At 50.7% G+C, this 21,781-nt stretch overlaps 2 protein-coding genes across 3 annotated transcripts in view; one reads left to right on the top strand and one right to left on the bottom strand.

Moving 5' to 3' along the window:
- The window catches only part of NCBP2L (nuclear cap binding protein subunit 2 like), a 50,900-nt gene extending 32,332 nt beyond the window's left edge, over positions 1 to 18,568 (bottom strand). The window contains exon 1 of the mRNA XM_059156640.1: positions 18,491 to 18,568. The gene's annotated coding sequence lies outside the window, so the exon portion shown is untranslated. The remainder of the gene's footprint in view (positions 1 to 18,490) is intronic.
- Positions 1 to 21,781, top strand: part of TSC22D3 (TSC22 domain family member 3) — a 62,192-nt gene that overhangs the window by 11,511 nt on the left and 28,900 nt on the right. The window lies entirely within an intron of this gene.

Raw genomic sequence — 21,781 nt, 5'->3', positions numbered from 1 at the left:
TGGGGTCTGGGGAACTAAGAGTGTAGCTGGAGGGGTGGAGAAGCTGTCACGAAGGCCATCAGAGAACAAAGCAGTTCCAGTAAGGCAACTGTAGGCCCAGTAGGGACTCCTGCTACTTGCGGGAGAGGCCTGGGGCTTGCTGCTCTCTGGGTCCTCAGGTCTGGAGCTTGGGCGGTGCCAAAGCAAACTAGGAAGGGAGAGTCTCTCCATGGCTGTGGCTTCCAGCAGGGCTGTAAGAATGGGTTGGCTTTGGCATGGTGGGAAGCAGCTGCAGGGCTCTCTGGTTGGGACAGGGGAGGGGATCCTTGCCAGTTGAGAAGGGATCATGGGTAGGAAGGGGCTGGCCTAGAGTGGGGACAGCAGCCAAGAACACTTTCTATTCTTCCTGGACTGAAACCTGGAGTCACCAAGCTTCAGGAACTAGAGAAGAGCTTCTGGCCCTCCTCTCATTGCTCCTCTTAGACTCTGGGCAAGCTGGCCCCTAGTACCCTCTCCTTGGAGACCTGGGCTAGCCAAGATAGATGAAGGCCTTTGGGGCCTGAGAGCAGGAAGGCACCTCTCTTTTCTGCCTGAAGAAAGCTCATGGGAACCAGGGGGTTTGAGCTTGGGCAGGCAGTTGAGGGTGGGAACCAGAGGAGCCTTGGGGGGTGGGTGGCTTTGTATCTCAGCACCCCTGGCCTTGATCTCCACCAGGCCCCTTGTGGAGGGTCACAGGACCAGGGACAAGTCAAGGTGCTGCCAAAGAATATATACACAATTCGCCCAATTGTTTTTGGATAAAAGTTGCTGGCAGCCTGCAGGAGGCCATTTTAGCTTTGTCTGCACCTTGCTCAAATCCTTCTTTCCCATGTGCCCTACTAGTGGAGGCCCTGGAGTAAGAGGCAGAAAGGAGGGAAGCCTCCAGCTGATAGGAGAAGGAGCTGGGGTAGCAAAAAGAGCCAGCCTCAAGTCACCTGGGGAAGGAAGTCACCTGACCATAGCCGTACTCCACCCTTGCTTTCTGGGACCCTCTCCCCAGCCAGTGTGCTGGGCACTCACACTCATACCCTTTACCACCAGTGCTCTGGAGAATTCACATTTACACTCATGAACAGATTCAGTAAAAAAAAAAAAAAAAAAAACTATTTCTTGCACACCTTCCCTATGCCAGGCTCAGTGTTAGGCACTGGGAATAGAATGGGAAAAATCACAAGAGCCATGGTCCCAGCCATCATGGAACAATCAGCAGAGTGGGATAGATAGACAGGCATTAACCAGTCAGTCAGACTAATGAATGTATAATTACAAACTGACTAAGTGCTAGGAGGGAGAAGGAATAAGATGCCACCAGAGAGTTTAACGAAGAATCAGACAAGGTGACCTAAGGAAGTGATACTTGAGCTAAAGAAATGCATCTCTAATACTGAAATCTTCAGACCTGGTCTCATTCTAATCAGCAGACCCAGGCCAAAGGAGACATTTTGAGGTGGAGCACTTGCTAAGGAGCCTCTGGAGTTGTACCATTAGGTAGCTCGTCACACCCTTGGAAATGTCTCTAGGCTGTGAGTGGCTGTCAGGTCCAAAAGAGGAGGACTAACAGCATTCTGACAAGAGGAAGAGATGAGTTTGAAGCCCACGGGGCGACTAGTACTTAATGTCATCCTTTGCTAAAAATAGTCCATGACAGTATGGAAATGTGTAAGGGCTGGTCCTGGGGACTGGTGATAAAGTGGGTATAGCCTGTGGGGAGGAAAATTTGGTTTTGTCAATTATTTACTGTAAAGAAAAAAGAAAGGGGAGGGTCGTCTGGGTTTTCCTTTCTCTTTGTGGGCCTCCTTCTGAGTTATGAATGCTTCTCATTGTACAGAGGCAGGGACATAGAGCTTCAGGCTGAACTCCTTTCTGGAGCCGGAGGTGTAAATTTTCTGGGCTGCAAATGTCAGATATTCATCCAGGCTGAAAAACAACCTGAATGTAGAAGCAAAAGGAGGTTACACCTCGGAAAGGGGCAAAGAAATTAATCGAGGGGCTCCACAGAGCTTTCATTTGAGAGCAGTGGGTCCCCACCATAATGGCAAGGCAGGTGACAGCTGAGAGCTCGGCCTGATCCAAGGGATTCTAACTGTGAAGGGTCCAGATAAGGCCCGTGAGACTAACTTAGCCAGCAGGAGATAAACCTGGGGCTTCAGGGGGTTGTGGGGCCAGGCTAAAGGAACGAAGATGATTGATCTAAGAGGAGTTTAAGGGTGGAGTGGAGGGTGATGAAGAGAGAGAAGAGAGGTTGATCTTCAAACGTAAGAAAAGTTACAACTCAGAGATGGTGACTAGCTGCTTCCAAACCACATCAGGAACAGAACAAGAGGAAACAGGCTTCTACTGTAGCATGAAGAACTGAGATTAGATAATAGGAAGAACTTCCTGACAACAAGCTTTCAGAGAAGCTAAAGGAACGTACCATGGCATGTTCTAATATGGTGCAAACATGGGGAAGGTGGTGACCGTAGAAATAAAGAACTGGGTGAAGGTGTAAGAGGGCTGGTTATAAGGACCAGGGACAGGAGGGGACAGACAAAGGAGCCAGAAACAGGTGCGCTCCTGAGTCAGAATGAAGTGAGTGTGCGGAGTATGGAAGTGTTTTCATGAAAATACTTTCATAACAAAAATGTCTGTGAAATTTCCACTGAAGGTCAGTCATTAGAGCTAGCATGTACTCTTCGGGGCCTGGAAGGGGGGGTGACCTCAAGAGCTGTTAGGGTACCTTCCCACGTCCTGCAGGCTTCTCAAATTAGCCTCAGTGGGACACCCATCTTCCACAGGCTAACAGTTTGGGGAAGCACTCCTGTGTTAGGGGCATCGGAGGAAGACTGCCCACCCCAGCGACTTGTGGTAGAAGAGGATTCCTCCTTCCACACACCCAGGGAAGATTAGACACAAGGGATAGAGCAGCAACCAACAAACCAGCAGGATCCCTGCAGCAGGAAACTTACATTCTAGTGGCAGAGTCAGATATTAAATAATAATTACATAAATTACTGTACCATTATAATTGATTGTAACAAAGGAAAGGTGCAGCAAGCCATGAGAACACAAGCTAAGGGGGATCCCCCCTAGGATTAGGAGATCTGCAAAAAGAAGTCACCTTGTTAAAAACGTGGGCACTGCATGTACCCCTCCGTGAGCCATTCTTACCCCAAGTCAGTAGCAATGAAAGGCAGAATGGCCCCACTGACTAAGATGCCCTAAGATACGGATTGTGGAGTTCCTCCAGCTCCCTGAGGCCCTCGTGTAGAAGCAAACCCCCAAAGACACTTTCTCACTGCCGAGATCAAGCAGCCTTGATTTGGGTAGAGTGATTCACTAAGAGCCATAATAGTCTATCAGCTGAAAATCAGGATCGGGAAGGCTTTGAAGAGCTCACTTGCCAGATGAACAGGATGAAGGTCAGTGAAGAGAATAAAGAACTAATGCACTGAAAATGGTACTTGAAATTGGCCCCCGGAAATACCAGGTCAAAATGTTGTGTCCTTACTCTCCTATTCAAATGTGGGAGACTTCGCTAGTCTATTCTAGTATTCTGCTGCGAGGTGTTTGGGATGGGTGGGGGGGGTGTAGAGTTTCTGGGAGCAAGAAGCAGAGAAAGACATTAGCCCCTGTGTGCTCATGAAGCACAGGGGCTTCCCATCTGATAAGCTACCATTGACAGACTGTGACTTTTACAAGTGACTTCCCTGGACCTCAGTTTTCTCATCTAAAGAATGGGGCGAGTGTGACTGGAAAGGTTAAATGAGAGGATGCTCCCAGGAAGCTTTCAGTAAAGGGAAGCCAGCCTTCATTACTTTAGGCAAGTCTTATATAGAACCAGAACACCTTGTCTGCCTTGCCTTGCCTTCCCCTCTCACCAGTCCCCTCATGGACCCCTCCCCTTGCTCCATCAGTCCCACACCCCCTCTTGCCCAGAGCTGGCTAACACCAGCAACCCAGTCTGACTGGCTGTCTCCCAGTCAAGGCTTGTTCTCTGAACCTTCTTCATTCACACTCAGGTATAAATGACTGAAAAGGCTTTTGGCTTTTGTCCTTGGGAGGGAGGGGAGGGTGCGGGTGGGTAGGGCAAGCTGCCGGGAGGTTTGAAATTTGTACCAGAGATCAAAGCCTACAGAAGCATGAAGGCACTCTACAGTCATTGCGAGCAAATGAAGAAGGATTTCAGAAGGCAGTGAAGCTAGGGACTGCCTCTTCGACACCCCGAGCCTCCCTCTTCCCAGGGTTGGGGGCCAGCACCTTCTGCTTTACCACACATCTTAGACAGAGACCCAGAGGCTCAGAAGGAGCAGGGATTTCACAGCCCATAGGTCCGATCCCCTCCCATTACAGGTGAGGAAACTGAGGCCCAGGAGAGGCTGTGTACTTGCCCCTAAATAAACAGCCAATTAGTGACCAGCTGAACAGAGAAACCATGTCTCCTGATTCTCTGACCCAATGGTCTTCCGACTTCTCGTCTCTAGACGCCTGTGCACATCCCATCCCAGTAGGTACACAATATCTTCATGCCAGGAGACCAGCTTTGGGTCCACCTGATGCCAAAACCGGTGGTTTTTTATTTGATTTTATTTAACAGAATTGACCAGTGGTTTGGGTGTTATGGAGGCCCAGCCCTGGAATCCTGCTTCTGCTCAGGCTGGGGCTGCATGCCACAGCCACAGTCATACAAGGGGGACAGAAAGGCCTGCTGTTCAGCTTGGAAAAGAAATCAGTTGCTGAAACATTGGTCTTTTAGAAAGTTCCAACCACAGGGGCTGGCTGGCAGAGCCGCCGTCTGGGCTCCCCCCCTCTCGGAGGTTCCGGCCCTCCCCTTCAGTCTGGGAGTTAGTTTAGGAAGCTGGCCCGGCCCCTGCAGAAGATCCGGAGGGCAGCGCTCGCCGCAGGAGCTCCAGCCTTCCCTCAGAGCCTTGGAGCCCCCAAGGCACTCAGGGCCAGGAACTTCCCCCTGCCTCCACAGTCCAGCCAGCCCGGCTGGCCCTGAGGCTCAGAGAGCACTTTTCTCTTGAGCCTGAGGGAGAGTTTCCAGTTGCTCCTGCCCCTAGCCCTGCAGCTACAGAGACAGCAATAGAGAGAGATAGGGAAGGAAAGGGAGGGAGGGGGAGAGAGAAGAGGAACCAACCCCAGCCAGGCAATTGAGGCTTTCCGCTGAGATGAAGGGAGAAAGGCTAGAGGAGCCCCAGCTCCTGGAGGAGCCCCAGCTTGGGGAGGACCCTGAACTCGTGGACGAGGCACAGTTTCTGGAGGAGCTACAGCTCGAGGTGGTGGAAAGTGGGTCAGACTTCGATCCAGAAGATCTGGGTTCCAGTCCCGACTTTGCCACTAATCTGATGCTTGAGCTTGAGTAAGTATCTCCCTGCCCTTCTGTGGGCTGCTTTCCCTGGGAACGAAAGTGGGGGAGGGGAGAGCCAAGCTGGTCTCTAGAGCGTCTCCCAACTGAGATATTCAGGAATAACACCTAGAAAATCCTGATGTGTGTGGATGGGATGCACAGACACTTCGGATAAGTCCCTGGACTCCTAAAGGTTAGAATGCTGGGGTCAGGGAGAAGGAGTTCACATGAATGAGAAAAGAGAAGGAGAGAGTGGTAAATGTGTAAAGAATCATGAGCTCAAGAGGGGGTCCAGACTGAATAGAAGATTGGGGTTGATTTTCAAAACTCAAAGGATGATGGGCTCGGGATGAGCTCCTAAGGAGAACTAGGATTTGGAGGGTGTGGTCAAAGCGTGGTTGCTAATGAGCCTCTCCGCTAAATGTCTCTGGGGTCCCCTTAAGCCCCCAAACTCAGGTACTCAACCCACAATGCATTTCTTGTGTTCTCTATATGTGTCTTTGTGGAAATTCTCAGTTGAATTAGGAGTATTTTTAGGTCTTGGGTGTTCACATCCAGATCTCAAAGAGAGCCTAAGAAGAGAGACGAGACTGAACTGACCCCTTGCCTTAGAAACCTGCTTTCTTGGTAAATCCCCCCACTTTCACTAGACCCCCTGCTGCAGGGCCCTTTGAGAATTTGATAGTCACTGTATACAGCTACTCTCTCCCCACTGATGCACAGATGAGCTACCAGCAACCCATCTGCTAGGTGAGTGTTGGTGTTTGGAACATTGCTTTGTATACAGATTCCTTTAGAGTCGCTCACCCCTCCCATATGGAGACTCTGTCTGGAGAGTCTGTAAGCAAGGGTGGGCGACACTAACCAGAGAGCTCCCTGTGGGGCCCGGCATGAGAGCACAGGGCTCCCTAGATGGCAGGTCATCACCAACATCCTCTAGCAGCTGTGCCCCATCAGCACGTCCATTGCCCGCCAGGAGGGCTGCAATAGGGACAGTGAGTAGAGGAGGAACACGCCCCAGCACCAGCACCTGTCCAGACACCTGCTCACTGCCCTAGCACCCGTATCCACGCCACCACACGCTCTGCTCCCACGCAACTGGCCCTCGTCCTTCTTAGCTCAGTACTTTCAACAATCATGTCTTGCCACTCAGTTAATCAATCATAGATTCCTAAGGTTGGAAGGGATCTTGGAACTCCTGCAGGAAATAGTGCTGCACTATTTAGAGCCCTGTGGTCTTCCTTGGCGCCTTAGGGGCTGCCCCAGGGGGAGAAGGGAGAAAGGGAAGAGAGAGTTGAGGGGAAGGGAGGAGAGGCCAGGTAGATGGTGAATTTGAAGGAGGGAAGGGGAGGAGGAGAGAGTTCAGAGGACCAAAAGAAAGAGGGGAGGGAGATTGTGCCACTGCCTGACCAAATAGAAGTTAACACGTCTAAACAAGGTCACAAATAAAAATCTTACGGTGTCCTTCAAAGCTGTAGGGTTTGGGTCCTGATCTGGCTTGCTTTTCCTCACCACAGGGTTTTCAAGCTGGGCTCCCCTGACCTAGAAGGCGCCTCTCGGGTGGTGGAAGTTAGGAGGCCCTGGGTGCCTCCTAACCCCCCCCCCACCCTCCACAGGCCACCCTGCGGGCGGAGCTTCCAGCCTAGGGGCTGTGGTGCTATTCTAAGGACTTTGTGTCCAGAGACCCTGCGGGCCAGGTTTGATTGAGGGTGGGAGTGGCAGGGGTTGGGGCATGATTATCTGTTTTATCTGTTTAACAACAACAACAAAAGTTGTAAGTCGCTGAAGGACCTGAGCGCTCCCGGCTGAAACAGGAATGTCTTGTGAAGCATCCCCAGTGCGGGGTGGTCACCCTGCCCAGGCTGGGAGGCGTCTCAGCCCTGATTGTTAGAAAGTGCTCAGGTTGAGCTAATAGCCTCCGCACATCTTTCTGGCCCGCAGAACGCTTGGGCCCCTCCTCTCCTGTTCCTGCTGTGGACCAGCTTTGTCTCCCACCGACCACCCTAGGAGCAGGCTCTGGAGAAGGCGGCCGCTGGCTTCCCAGGGAAGACCGTGTTCCCAGCTCCAGGCACCACCTGCTCCCCGCATGGCCAGCCCCAGCCGCAGGTCGCCCGGACCTGTGCGATCGCCCGGCCCGACAGGCGGGCTACTGATGTGGGCTTGGGACACTCCCGCTGATGCAGCCCCTGGGGCCAAGGCTGAAGAAGTCCAGTCCAGAGAGGACACTGTCCGAGCTAAGTGAGGTCTAGCGGGGAATTCTCAGCAGGGGAAGTAGCTGGAGGGAAGGAACACTTGACTTAGAATAAGGGCCCTGTGTTTTGGTGCAAACTCCAGCCTGGGCTGCGGCTGGCACCTGAAAGGAGAAAAATAGGAAGGGCCCCGGGCCCTCGCCCTGAGAGGAAGGCACGAGGGAGGCGGGCGCAGGAACCATATCCCGGGCCAGGCGGGCATTCTCCTGCGCCGCTGGCTTTACGTTGGAGGAGGATATAAAGACTCGCTTGTTGGCGGTGGGGACCATCTGCGCACACTATAGAGAGAGTACTGTTCCCCCAGGCGTGGTAAACATATGCTGGAGCGTGCAAGATGATTTTAGGGGCTACGTGGACTAACTTTGTTTTTCTCTTTTTTTATGGCTATTTATTTATTTGATAGGTAGTAGGAGGGAGAGTGTGTCTAATGCATACACCCTGTGATTTCAAAAATATTCCTAAGGTGGGGGCATTTTTAAGAAGTGAATCTGCTTTTAAGTTATTTTTGTTTTGTTTTGTTTAAAGATTTATGTATTTGAGAGAAAAAGAGAGCACGGTAGGGAGAGACAGAGGAAGAGGGAGAGAGAGAGCATCCCAAGTGGACTCCGTGCTGAGGGCCTGACCCAAGGTGGGGCTCCATCTCACAAGCCTGAACCGAGGTCATGACCTGAGCCAAAACCAGGAGTCCTTCGCTTAGCTGAATGCACCACCCAGGCGCCCCTAAGGATAATACTGGTGGTACTCAGATGTGGCTAATGTCTTGACAGTGGTAAGCGAATCACTGCATTTGGGGCCCCACTACCATACTACGTTAGCAGAGGCGGGCGAGAGGTGCCAGAAGGTAGTAGGGGCCATCCAGTGTGGTTTGAGATCATCTCGTCCATGTACACCTAGCTCGAAGGCCTCCTCTGACAGCCCTAGTCCCAAATGTAAGAACACCCTGCTATTTTTATATCCCTGGTGTCCTGCTCTGCCCCCATGACACTCAACACTACAGATTACCGGCAGGCCTTTCCCTTGCTCTGGGACACTGTCTCTACCACACTCCAGAACACAAAGAGGGGGATGGTCGGCGTAGGGTGGGGTGGCAGAAAGCTTTGGAAAAGTTGGTGGGGCTGTCCTCACCAGCTTCCACTGATTTCTTCTCAGCATTGTTCATGGGCAGACTCAACTCAGATGTAAGGAGGTATTTCCAGGAAGCGGGTCAAAGAGGTTACGATCTTTCTCTGAATTCACAAAGCCACAGTAAGACAGGAAGTATGTGACCGTGGCAATTTACATGGACTGGAGCCGATTTCCAGACAGATTTGGACAAGATTCGGTGGGAAGTTTGTAGAAAAGCAAACTGGAGAAGAGGGTTCCCATTTCTGCTGGGAGTCTGTGATGAGCTCTGTCCATGTAAATAAGTTTGATCCACTTCCTCCTTGGGTTGCCCTGAGGTGGGGAATGTGATTATTAGCCCTGCCTCCTCCCAGGGCTCACCTTGCAGATTATGGGGATGAACCCCGGGAAGGAAGCAGAAAGGTGATAAAGTTAAGGGTCTGGTCTCCTTCCTTCCAGCTGGGTTGCATCCTTGCCTTGCTTCTCTTTCCTATGTTGTCTGATCCCCGGAACCGTCTTTAGCAAAAGGCGCAGGCAGAGACAGTTGAGCAGCAAACCCCTCGTAAAAAGGGAATATCACAATATCCTTTAGTGGTACATTCCAGTGTTTCACAACCTTTGCTCTCTGAGACCTTTCCTCTTAGATTCTGTCCTTCAGCTTTCTTACACACCACTTAATATGCTTAAGTGGTAGGTGTTACGTCCCTTGTCAGCCCCCTTTGCCAGATTAGCTGTATCTGTTTAAACACACACACACACACACACACACACACACACACACACACTTTGAACCAGCTTGTACTTCTCCATCCTCTAGACACTGTCCAAATTCTCCACCTGAAATTTCATTCTGTCCTCTGTAACAGCTGAGAATGTAGGAGGCACACCTTTGCCTTTAGCCAACTACCCACCCCCTATCTCTCCTCTGACCACTGACACACATTTGGAAGATGACAAGGTAGGAAAGGAACAAAATTAACTGGATCTCGAAGGGCCCAATCGCCTGCCCTAACCCTGTGAGCTAGCTGTCCAACAGGAGACAGGGAGCAGTGTAGAGTTTCATTAGTGGCCGATGGCCATGGAATAGAGAAGGAAGATGACCTCATAGTTCCTACATGTTTCTTTCCTATTTAGAGAGTCCAGGATCATGCTTGTTCCTTAATGCTACTAAATTGTGTGCTAACGATTCATTGCAGCCTCCACCTTTAGCTGCCCTACTCATATAGCCCCATTCTTTTAGCTGGGTAGAGTCACATTTTGATTATTCCTATATTCATTATCCACTTTGTGGAATATCCATGGTAGTCACTGAATCTCACACTGCCCCCAGGCCCCCTCCCCCGACTTCTAGCCAGTCTCTGCATACTGAGGCATGCCGGGTCACTTTGACACCAGTCTAAGTTGAGCATAAATAAAGAAGGCCCTCACGAAAATAAGTTATCCACGCATATATGGATTCCACGTGAATTTCACGTGACTGGAACGTGGCAATGGATAATCCAAAATAAAAGGTAATCTGGTAAAAAAAAAAAAAAATCACGTATATCTCGCTTTGAAATCACACTGTGGGTCTCATTTTTTTTTCCCTGTAGTTCTGCCTTCCTCATTATTTGGGCTGTTATGAAAATAAACTTGCATCTCTGGAGTCTACAGAAACCAAGAGGAGAAAGTGGGTGTAGGGGGAAGCTAAGCCGAGACCAGGTATTGCCATGGACATTTTGCAAAGTGGAAGAAGTCCCCAGAAATACTTGGGAGTTGGCTTCCAGTCAGACAGCAATCTTCTGTGTGTCTTTGGAATGTGTCGTATGGTTGTTTATGCCATCAGTTTGTCCAGGAAGTTCCAAGGGGCCTGTCCACTGGTACCTGGTTTGAGCTAGGGAGATACGGGACCAGGTTGCTGATGGGAAATCACAGCCCCCTTGTCCCCTCTCCACCATAGCCCGATGGCTGTATCACTGTGCCTGGTCTGGTTGTCTGACCCCTGCAAGTCTGAAGGAGGTGGTGCAATTCATCTGAGGAAAATCAGGTCTGAGACAGGAAGGGGCACGGCAGCCTCTTCACAAAGGATTTATGTATCTGTCACAGGAGGGAAGTGTGAGCTGAGAAATGACTCCCAGAAGTGCTAGAATTGGAAGAGGCAGTGCTGCTACCTTTCCCAGTCTGTAGAGCATTCATTCGGAATCTCTGCCACCTCAGGAGGCCGGCATCCGGGCCCTTCCACCCTCGAGCCAGTCCAGGCTTCCCTTCCTTGTTGCTCTCTGGCTCAGCACACTCTTAAGAAAACAGAGCAGAGCTAGCCAGGTGCGCCCTGCCAGGGGCGGAGCTGGAGGTGAAGAACAGAGAGCAGAGGCTGGTGCTGCTTTTGGCGTGGCAGTGACAGGCCAAGACCCTGAACCAGCCACAACAGCATGCAGCGGCTGCCATGTGGCCGTGGCCGGTCCTGTGACAATGTGGGTGGATGGGGTTCCTCCAGTCCCTGCAGCCCACAGAGGCCCAGTGGTGGGGGTACAGGGATGAGGGGGACTCACTCCATCGGGCTAGAGTGAGATTTAATTCTTGCTGTCTTTGCGAATTGATTTTTGCATTTTTGCATTTTTGCCTGCCCTGCATATCTTGGCTCTGGGCCCCTGTTAAGCCCGGGACTGTGTCCTTGCTTCTCATCCTGTCCCCTGATGCGAGGCTGCCAGACCCACTCCCTTGGCAACCTCATTAGGCTCCTATGGTGTCTCTGGGGAACCTAAGCTGGGCACGGGTGCTCCATCTTGAGGGCTCTAGTTGTCCAGATGGCTTCTAATCTCTCCAATGCAAGGAGACGCCAGCAAATTCCAGCCCGGCTGTGTTTGGGAGCACCCACTCCGCTCAGGTCTGTGTCTGACACTAGTGGAGATAGACCCCGGGCCTGGTGGTTTGTGCATTCCTTCCTTATTCTTTGTCTCTGAGGCCAGGGGCTTGGCCGAGAGAGCACGTATGCCGTGCCCCCCCCCCCACCACCCAGCCATGGCAAAGAACCAGTGATGTTTTCATGCTCCTCAGGAAGCAAGGGGTGCCTCATGCCAGACTTTGAAGCCCAGTAGGGACAGTGAATGGCACCCCGGCTCCAGACCTCACCAGCACCTGGTCCCTGCATTTAGGGGGCAGAGATAAGTATGAATTCTGGGGAAATGCCTCAGTCTGGAGAGGAGATGGTGTCTCCTTTGTTGTAAGCCTAGCTGCCAAAACCTGAAACATTTTCAGCCGGGGGAGAGGAAGCAGGCCCATCTTTTGGGAAAATGGGGAACTGGGTAGGATTTGTCTTTGACACTCTTTTCTTCCCCAGTCTCCCTTCTAGCACAAGCTCCCTCGAACTACCCTCAGCTGCTCAGAGCGCTCAACCACATCTTCCAGAACTTTCCTGACCTCCTGACCTCTGAGCCATCCATCCCCCTGGGGGAGACCTGTTTTCTGCTACCGCTAATGGGAATCAATGAATCCTGCTAAGGTATAAACAGCTGGCAGTAGCTTTCCCCTCCCAAGTCACAATTCTGTGTAAACCTGGGCCTTCCAAAGGAGTAAGCAAAGTGAGAACTGCAGGCTCAGCTGTGGGCTGGTGGAGCTGACCTTTCTGGGCCAGATTGTTCTGACCTTTAACCCCTCAAATCATACTAAGCAGGCAGCCACCCTCTCCACCCATGTGTCAGGCCGTCTCTGGGGACAAGGCTGCCTTTCATAGAAGTAACTGGGAGAGTTCTGGCTGTGTCCCCACCCCCCCCCCCAAGGGAAGCCCACACACAAGGGGCTGGGTATCAGGGTGAAGGCTCCGGCTTAGCCTGAAGATGGGGGGAGGTTGCTTAATTGGGCCTACTAGGCCTCTGTGCCCTCCCCACACCCAGCCAGGCACAGGCTTTTGAAAGGTGCAGGGAAGAAACTGGAAAGCCCGCCTGCATGTGTACCTGACTCAGTTGACTTTTTAAACATCTGAGGGAGCAGGAGTGAGGCAATTCCTTGTTATAGCAAAACCATTCTCGCTTGAAGGGAGGAGCTCGAACCACACTTACGGAGCAAGGGTTACAGTCCTTCAGAGGGGTCTGTTGCAAAGCTATTTTTGGCTCACTTGCTCTTCTTTCCTCCTGGAGTTCTGTTCCTCTCCAAGCCCCTCAGGAGCCCCCCTCTCCACCTCCTTCCCCGTGTCTGTGCTCACACAGGCTTATGCAGGGGAAGTAACCCCTCGCCAAGTGATTCTCTCATTCAACACATTTTCTGAGATGGTCCCACTGCTCCCTTCCAGAAAAGCAGGGACAAAGACTGTCTGGACCGATGTAACGACCTCTTCCCTTCCGCCCAAGCACACCGGAATTCCAAATGTTCTCGTTTCCTTCAAGCACAAATGGCTTTTGCTGCTGATCCTCTGCTCTGGGTTACCCATTTCCTGCTCAGCCCTGGCACAGCGAACGTGTCTCTGCCGCAGCTACCTCAGGGTAATTTGAGAAGGAGCTCTAGGCCACCACATGTGGAAAAGGAATCAGGGGAAGACACATGTGGAATAAGAATCTCTTAGAGGAAAGATGCTGGGCTTTTGCAAAGGGCCTGAATAATATAGAAATAGCAGCACCAGATGTTTCTAGGATGCCCGTGTCATTTACTCTCAGGTGATATTATTATTATTATTATTATTATATCCTCCCCCATTGCAGGGACTTTAATGAAATCCCTGACACTGTTCATCTGCCTCCGGGTCAGCAACCACCCATGGCCTGCCTGTGTGGAAATCCTGGGCACACTTACACCTACCCCTATCCGGCCTGGATCCTTCAGCTTGTACCTGCAGTATCTGACTGGTTTCTGCCTTGTCAGTCAGCTGTGCCCTGTTGCGGATCCTGTTTGGGTGGGGAGGGTGGGAAAATGGAGCAAGTGCTCCAGAAGGGAACTGTTCTCTATTTTCCCGCCCCCCCCCCGACTCCCCAGCTCCCTCTCCTTGTTCTGTGACCCCGCTTCTGAGCTCCAGTCCCGATGAGGGCCAAGACCCCCCACCTGGATTGCTGAGTCGGTCCTGAGTTGTCCTCGCCAGCACTTCCCACACTCCTCCTCTGCTCCTGTCCTGGGTTGGTGGCAGGTTTCTCTCTGCCTGGCTGGCTCCTGACCCCACCTCGAGATGCCTGACCTGTTCCTTCTGGCCTTTTCCTCCAGCCCATACCCAGGGACTCTCGCTTGTTCATGGTGAGGCCACAGGTTAGAAGGAGCCACTTCAGTGGACTCACCCTGGGGAGCAGCTCCTTTCCCCTCACAGCTAAATGGGAGAGCAGGAACACTGTTCACCTTCATTTCGCCTGGGCCTTTGTTTTACCCGTTTCTAGATCCACGTTTTTCATAGGCCCTGTCCACACTGATTGCCAAAGCTCCAGCCCCATTCTAGGGTACACGGAGAACACAGGCCTGGGACCTTAGGCAAGGCTGCTGAGTAGACAAAAAGCATTGCACCCAACTCTGTCTGCCTTTCTCTAGCATTCTCTAACCCCCCTTCTCTCTGCTCTATACCCCTATCCCTCCAATGCCTGGGCAGTAACCATCTTCTGGATGCTCAGAGCACTGGGGACCAGGCATAAGCTCCTGCTCTACACTTTCAGTTTTCCAGTGGGTTCCTTAGGAGCCCTAGGGACCCATCAGGGTGATCTTTTTTTTTTTTTTTTAAAGATTTTATTTATTTATTTATTTGACACACACACACACACAGAGAGAGAGAAAGAGAGAGAGATCACAAGTAGGCAGAGAGGCAGGCAGAGAGAGGGGGGGGGAAGCAGGCTCCCTGCTGAGCAGAGACACCGATTCGGGGCTGGATCCCAGGACCCTGAGATCATGACCTGAGCTGAAGGCAGAGGCTTAACCCACTGAGCCACCCACGCACCCCACCATCAGGGTGATCTTAAGTGCCAGTGGAGTGTCTAGCCAGTGGGGCTCCATGCCCCTCACCCCAACGTCAACCTCTCAACTACATCAGCAGCTCTGCTTTCTTTGGTTTCATAAACTGGGCTTTCTTTTCATAAACTGGGCTTTCCCTTGAGGCTCTGTTTGAAGGAAAGGGTCTACTTTAAATTCTTTTTAGATTCTGAGGCACTCTTGGCCTTTCTCTTCTCCATGCGCCAAATTAGCCTACTCCTTCCTTGTCCTTTTTCCTCCAGTCCTCAGCTCTGCTAGGGGAAAATGGGGGGGTAACACTAGTCATAACGCCATCCTTTGCTGGTGTGTTGGCTGGTCACCGGCTGGCTGGCAGTGCCAGCCTTCCTCCAGCGACCACGGTGAAGAGAGCGGGTAAGTCGGCAGGCTGCTCCTTACATCCCTCGGTTGTCTCCCCACCCGTCGTTAATAATAATCCCTCGCATTTGCATAGCACTTGACAATTTCCAAACCGCTTTCACAGACTTCATCTTATTTGATCCTTTGGAAAGCCCACAGAAGCCTCCAGGGCAGGGGCTGTTACATTTTGCAGACTTGGGAGACTCTGGAGACCATTTAATCGTTGGCTTCTCTGAAGGGGTTGCTAAAGGGAACTAGTCGCCCTGAGCGAAGGGCGGGTTAAAATGAAGGAGAATTGGAACAGTGGCTCCATAAAGGCTTGACCTGGGAAAGAGATGAGACAGAAGCGAAAGGCAGAGCCCACACCTGTCTCTAATCCAGCAGCATTTTTTCTGAACTTGTGGGAAGTATTGTGGTCTTTTGCGCAAGGCTGACCTGAGGAGGTCCCCTTCTCTGTGATGGGCTCCTGAGCCAGCCACTACCGCTACAAACCTGACCTGATCACACAGCTGCTCTGGAAACAGAACGTTAAGTCCAAGAGCTAGAAACATCATAGAGCTCTAGTCCCACTCTCATTTTATAAGCAAGGAAGCAGAAGCCCAGCAACAGGAGAAGCGTTGCCCAAGGTCACACAGAGAAGAGGAGGCAGAGCTAATGGACACCAAGATGTCCTGACTTGTGGTTCAGAGTGCTTTCTACTATACCCCACTGCTGCCAGTGTGTGTGTGTGTGTGTGTGTGTGTGTGTGTGTGTGTGTGTGTGTGTGTAGGGATATGTGTATACAGATGTGAAGGAAGGCTGTGTGCGGTGCCTGAATGCCTGTCTGGTGAACTTCTGTGGCCCAGACTTTGTACCCATGTGCAATGACTGGGGGTGAAAGCCATTTATGGGGCCTGGGGTATGATAGGGTGTGAGAAAGACAGGGTTTAGGGTTTCTCTCCCAAGGGGATTCACCCATATAAACTGCTCCAGGTAATTAAGATCCCAAAAGAATTGGCAGCTGCTTGCTGAACAAATTAGACTCTGCCTTTATGGGCATGTTCTGTGCTGGAGATCAGAGGGCCCTCCCTGATGTTTGGTTCATTAGTCATTGTTCCTTGTCAGAGCAAGCACTCAGAAAATTGGATGTCTGGCAACAGCCTGTATTCAGAAATTCAATAGCAGGAGCAGAGACAGCAAGAGCTGAGTGTCTGGGACAGTGCTCCATGCACAGTAGGTGTTTAGAAAATGCTTGTTAGCTAACTAATGAACTAAGTAAAGAAAGCCTTTAGTCCTCCATGCTATTCAGAATGAAACAGTGTCAATAACAGATCTGATTGCTTTTTTAGCTGAGCCACATTTGAACTTTTTAATGGGCAGGCTGGAAAGACTTAAATAAAAATTCACTGGACCCTAGATTTCTGATGCAGAAAGCCCTACGTAGGTCACGGAGCCTAGCACTTGTATCTTAGGTCTAATAGACTCCCTCTAAGTCTTTGCCCATGACCTCCTTCTAGTCAAATCCAAAAGCCTTTTCCAAGTTCTAGTCTTCTGTGGCATGTTAGAACAGAGTGAGCCTGGCAGGGGACAAGATGAAGACCCAGGGCAGGTTGGCTTCAGAATGAACTTTTCCTTTTTTGCCATCTTGCCGCAGGCTAGGCCTGCCAGGTGAATTTGGACAGACACTTTGGTATTGTTCTTAAATGTCAGGGAAAGATTTTGTTTTTGTTTTGTTTTGTTTTATATCTTCTACTGAATGTCCCTAGTTCAAAATACCCAAGATTCTTTGCAAAGGTCAGCTAGCATAGCAGGACTAAGAGAGTCTTAGAAGCTTTTGGCAGTCTCTAAAGGTTACCGCTGGTGTCTTGTCTATAGGCCAAGGCAGTGAACTCTGTGATTTCAAATGTCCTTGATGGACTTTTCCACCATACTAAGAGCCATTAGAATAAATACTTCTCAAATTCACCTAGCTGTCCAGGCCCTCCTTCAGATCCCCTCTACCAAGGAGGAAAGCACGAGGTTTTACTGAACACAGACTCCTTTGCCTTTGTTGGGAAGGAGGATGTGTGTGTGTGTCTGTGTAACTATGTGTGTATGTCAGGACTTAAGTGTGTGGAGGGGATTTGGGTAGTAATGTGAATATGCATAAAAACAGGTTTCAAATGTATGCAAAAAAGGTAGGAAAAAATAGGTGGTAAATATATGTGTGGGGGGGGAGAGGGACACCTGTGTTTGTGAAGGGATAGCTGGAAGGATAGTATCTGGGAGTGTCGGTGTTCTTGTATGTGTGACGTATGTATGTAACTTCATCTGAGTCTATTCCTGTGTATGGAACTTGAGAGTCATGGTGAGGAAGTGTATGGGAAAGAGGTATGTGTATCTGGCGACGGTTTGTGAGGGTGTGTATGTCTAGACTGTCCTCAACTCTTAGGCTTGCTTGGGAGAACCATCTCAGCCTCTACTCCCTATTCTTCACCCCAGTCCTTCTTGAATTCTCTGCCTCTGTGTCCTCCTCCTTGGGGAGATAGTTTCCACCACGAATCCCTCCACATCCTTGCTTCATGGTCTCTAGCACTGCCCCTCTCTCTGTCCCCTCTCCCTGGCCGCCTGCAGTTTCTACCAACAAAGTAGGGGTGACTCTGCAGTTGAGAAGGGCAGAGTTTAATGACTGGGAAACAATCTCTGAGCCAATGAAATGTCTGCCTGAAGATTGTTCTTGGATCAATGGGAATCCTGTGGGTCACCCTTGGACAGATTAACATCATTAAGAAATGTAATATAGATATCCAATCCTAGAATTTGGTGAATTAATTAAAGCCTTGTTTTTAGTTCTGTTGAGAAGGAAAATCATTTATTATCTTTAGTCTGACCCTGTGCCTTCAAGAGAACTCTTATTCTGTGAAAATAAGGGCTGAGGTAGGCAATTCACACATACTTGTGAAATCTAAGCAGATTATCTCACCAGTGGCTATAACTGTAATAAACTAAAGTGACCTCGGTTTAAACAAACAGATGTTTGGAGCTGACGATTGAAGTGCAAACATGACCCTAATTAATGACTTGGTTAATAGTAAGTAGTTCACTCTTTAGAGATATTAGCTAAATTCTCAGTCTTAGCTGTAACAGAGGTCTCTGGACAACCTTTCTATTCTTCCTGTTAGAAAAGAGAGATTCCTAGCTACTTAGTCTAGGAGGCCACTTGCAAAATAGGAGAGAAGGAAAACCCAAGAGACAGTTCTGATTGGGATGAGTATTTTAGAAAAACTATCTATAAATATGCAGGGTTCCCATCCATAGATGTGTCCCCACCAACAAAAACCAGTTCCCTCTATCTTGCCCTAGGAAAACCCAGAGACAGTTCTGATTGGGATGAGTATTTTAGAAAAACTATCTGTAAATATGCAGGGTTCCCATCCATAGATGTGTCCCCACCAACAAAAACCAGTTCCCTCTATCTTGCCCTAGGTAAGCACATAAAGTATACGTGAATACCCATAAATGAGCAAACATGTTCTCTATTTTCAATAATTTCCTATCAGTAACTCACTCTGGATCCAATGTAGTCATGCAGCTAGATTCAGAGAGACCGCCGCTTCTGAAGATGAACCTAGAAAGTAGCCTAACACCCTGTTGCCAAAGAGATGGATGAAACAGAGTAGAGGATGCTGGGAAGTAGAATGTCCAGCTTCTGGGCTTAATGGCCACTCGGGGCAAGGTACCCCACCCTTCTCCCAACTGCTTATGTATTATTTCATGAAGATGGCACGGGGAGGGGGTGGTTAAGTCAACTGACGTGTTGGCTTTGGGTGGCCCTCCCTTCAAGAATAGCTCTTTCTTTGCTGCAATGGATACATCCAGCTGCAGATTTCCATCATCACTGAATACAGATGAATTCAGAAATTATACTGGCCTCCTCCATTGTTGCCACTGAGTTGAACAAGCACTATTGAGACAATCCTCTTGGCCACACCACTGTCCCAATTGCCACAGGGGAAGGGAGGAAGGCAGGAAAAAATCCCCCAAGACCTGCTTCTCACCCTTCAGTAGCTTTGGGTCAAGTTGGGGAGGGTAGAATATGTGCAGATAAATAGCTCAAGAGCCATCCTAAAGATACATGTTCACAGATCCAAAAGAGCACATACCAAAACGTCTTATAAAACGATGGGCTCTATCCAACGGTAGGTGGAATGAAGTGGCGGCTACAACTTTCTGGAATCTAGGAGCAGAACCTTATGAGCGGGAAGTCAAGAAGGACCTTGTTGTGTTGCTTGTACACCACGGCCCTCAGAAAAAACAAGGGCAGTGGAAGTGGTTAGAGTAGCTTCCAAAGTGTGTGTTCAAGTATTGAAAGTAGCAGGCATGATTGTCTTCCGTGCTGAGCTCTTTGTTTTAATGGAATTGCTCCCAGATATCCAGGTCACCCTGTCTCAGAAAACAGCATGTGTTATTTCCACACTGGCCATAGTAGAGGGTTAGCAGCTTCTAGTACTGCAGAGCCGGCTGTGTCAGAGAGGGCAGGGCCGGCTCCACTTCCACCCAAGCCCATGGCCTGAGAGCACAGACCCAATCGATTTCATTTTGGCCTGAGCACACAGCAGCGAGCCTTGTGGACTTTGACCTTTGCCTGTAGTCTGGTCCCAGAGCTTGCTCAAAGTTGAGGAGGCTGTCCATGGTTTCTCTCTAAAATCTGTAGGTACTCCCACCCACCCGCTTCTGGGCTAGGAAGGAGCAGGTGGGCTTTGCATCCCCCAAGGATTGGTGAAGGCCATATATCTGGGTCCCCCCCACCACCAGTGGAAAATTTAGGGCTGGGCTTCCACCCAGACCTTGAAACCTCAGTATAAAAAATATTCTAGAAAGGGTAGGGATGTCTGGGTGGCTCAGTCAGTTAAGTGGCTGTCTTTGACTCATGTCGTGATCCCAGGGTCCTGGGATCAAGTCCTGTGTCAGGTTCCCTGCTCAGTGGGAAGCCTGCTTCTCCTTCTGACTGCCACTCCCCCTGTTTGTGCTCTCTCTCTGACAAATAAAATATTTTAAAAATATATTCTAGAAAGAGTAAAGGCAAGGAAGAGCAGGGGTTCCCCACCCAACTCAGGCTTGACATTGAACCCCAGCAGTGTTAGCAGGCATGACTCTTGACAGGTGAAAGGGACCTAGAGTGCTCACGGTGCCACACCATGTTCATGGCCACCCTCAGCTCATCAGGCTACACTGTCCACTTCGAGATGGCCTATAGTGTCTGGGTCACAAAATCACTGCTTGGGCCTCAGGTTGGTAGATCTTCTTTCAACTGTGGCCAGGACCCAGGAGTCTTTGGGATAGTGCCCTGACTTCCAGTGCCAGTTGTTCTGCTAACCAGCAGAAGTCTCTGCCTCATTCTGGGCCTCAGTTTCCCCCTATGTAAGGTGAAGTGGTTGGACTATATGATTCCTAAAGTGCCTTCTGGCTCTGATGTCCTGTGAGTCTAAATGTCCTCCCTTTTTTCATGAGGTAAATGGTTTGTGTGGAGAGAGGTGAGGGACAAAGGACACTTGAGGACCTTTCAGTTTGGCAGCTGGTCCGAAGTTCCCAGGTTGCGTTTGTTTTCTTTTCTCCCATTGCAAAGAGCCAAGGGCCACTTGGTTTGGGCCACCGGCACAGTGGGGCAGCGGGCAGCGGGCAGTGGTCTATGGTTACCCCGAGCTGCTTCGAGTGGGGCCTCCCCCTTGGGCTGCAGAAGAGGTTCTGTCGCTCCCGCTGGGCTAGGCAGGGCCCCCTCCCACGGATGGCAGCCTTGCGACTGAGCCCCGAGAGGTTCCCTCAGAGACCCGGCCTCCTGTACCTCCATGAGGCTGGGTGGTGTGGGAGTGAGCTCGTGCTTGGGCCTCCCAAGGAGCGGGGCCTTCTGGGGACGATATGAAGAGCCTGTGCAGGCCCCTGGGCCAGATCAAGTTCCCCTCAGGAATCTGGGAACCCGGGGACTGGTGGAGGCCCTGTGGGGGCTGGTCACAGTGGGGACCTTTTGTCATCAGGCTCCTTTATACCCTGGCAGGGGCCTCTGTGACCCTCCACGCTCTGGTTCCTCCAAGGAACCCTGGAGGCCTTCAAGCCTGGCTCCTCACTCCACAAGGGAGGAAGGAGACAGGCTTCCGTGAAACCACAGGACAAGGGACTGGAGGGAGGGCTTGTGCTGCATGATCACGTGACCCTGGGACTTCCCCTATTTCCCAGTCCTTTCCGGGGAGACCTCAGGGAGCTGGAACAAGCCTAGGCGGGGAGAACAGTGATGATGTGCCACAGAGAAGGCAGTGTCGGTCACAACAAACACGCACAGCCTCTCAGACAAACACAAACATACATGGTCTTTCCCTCCGTCCCTCTATCTCTTTCTATCTCCCTCTCTCTCTCTCTCTCTCTGTCACACAGGCACACAGGCACATGCACACCAGGGCCTCACTGCACACCCATCTAAGGCCCTCAAGTGTGGCTCCATGATACTGGCTTTCTGTGAAGACACACCAGTGACCCAGCCCACATCACCTGTTGGTACAACTTCACTCTGCCTGGGTGTGGGGAGGGGTGAGGTTCCTTGGAAGGGGAGGGGCATTTTGTAGAGCTTAAAAAAAAGAAAGAAAGAAAGAAAGAAAACAAAGCAAGGCTGAAGTCCTCCCACAGGCAGGCTCGTGCTCCGGGTGTGCTTTTGCAGGCCAGAAACTACAGAACTGGGAGTACTGCCAAGTGCTTTATCAAAGGAAACAGCCCGCCCAACAGCTGGAGATGGGCTCCTGCCAGCTGTGTGTGTCTCTCCATCGTCTCTCCTTCTCCTTTTCTCTCCCTTTCTCCTGTCTCCATCCATCCA

Source organism: Mustela lutreola, chromosome X, assembly GCF_030435805.1.
Source record: "Mustela lutreola isolate mMusLut2 chromosome X, mMusLut2.pri, whole genome shotgun sequence".
Lineage (NCBI taxonomy): Eukaryota > Metazoa > Chordata > Mammalia > Carnivora > Mustelidae > Mustela > Mustela lutreola.
Note: the sequence above shows the minus strand (reverse complement) of the source record. Positions and strands in the feature narration are given on the sequence as shown.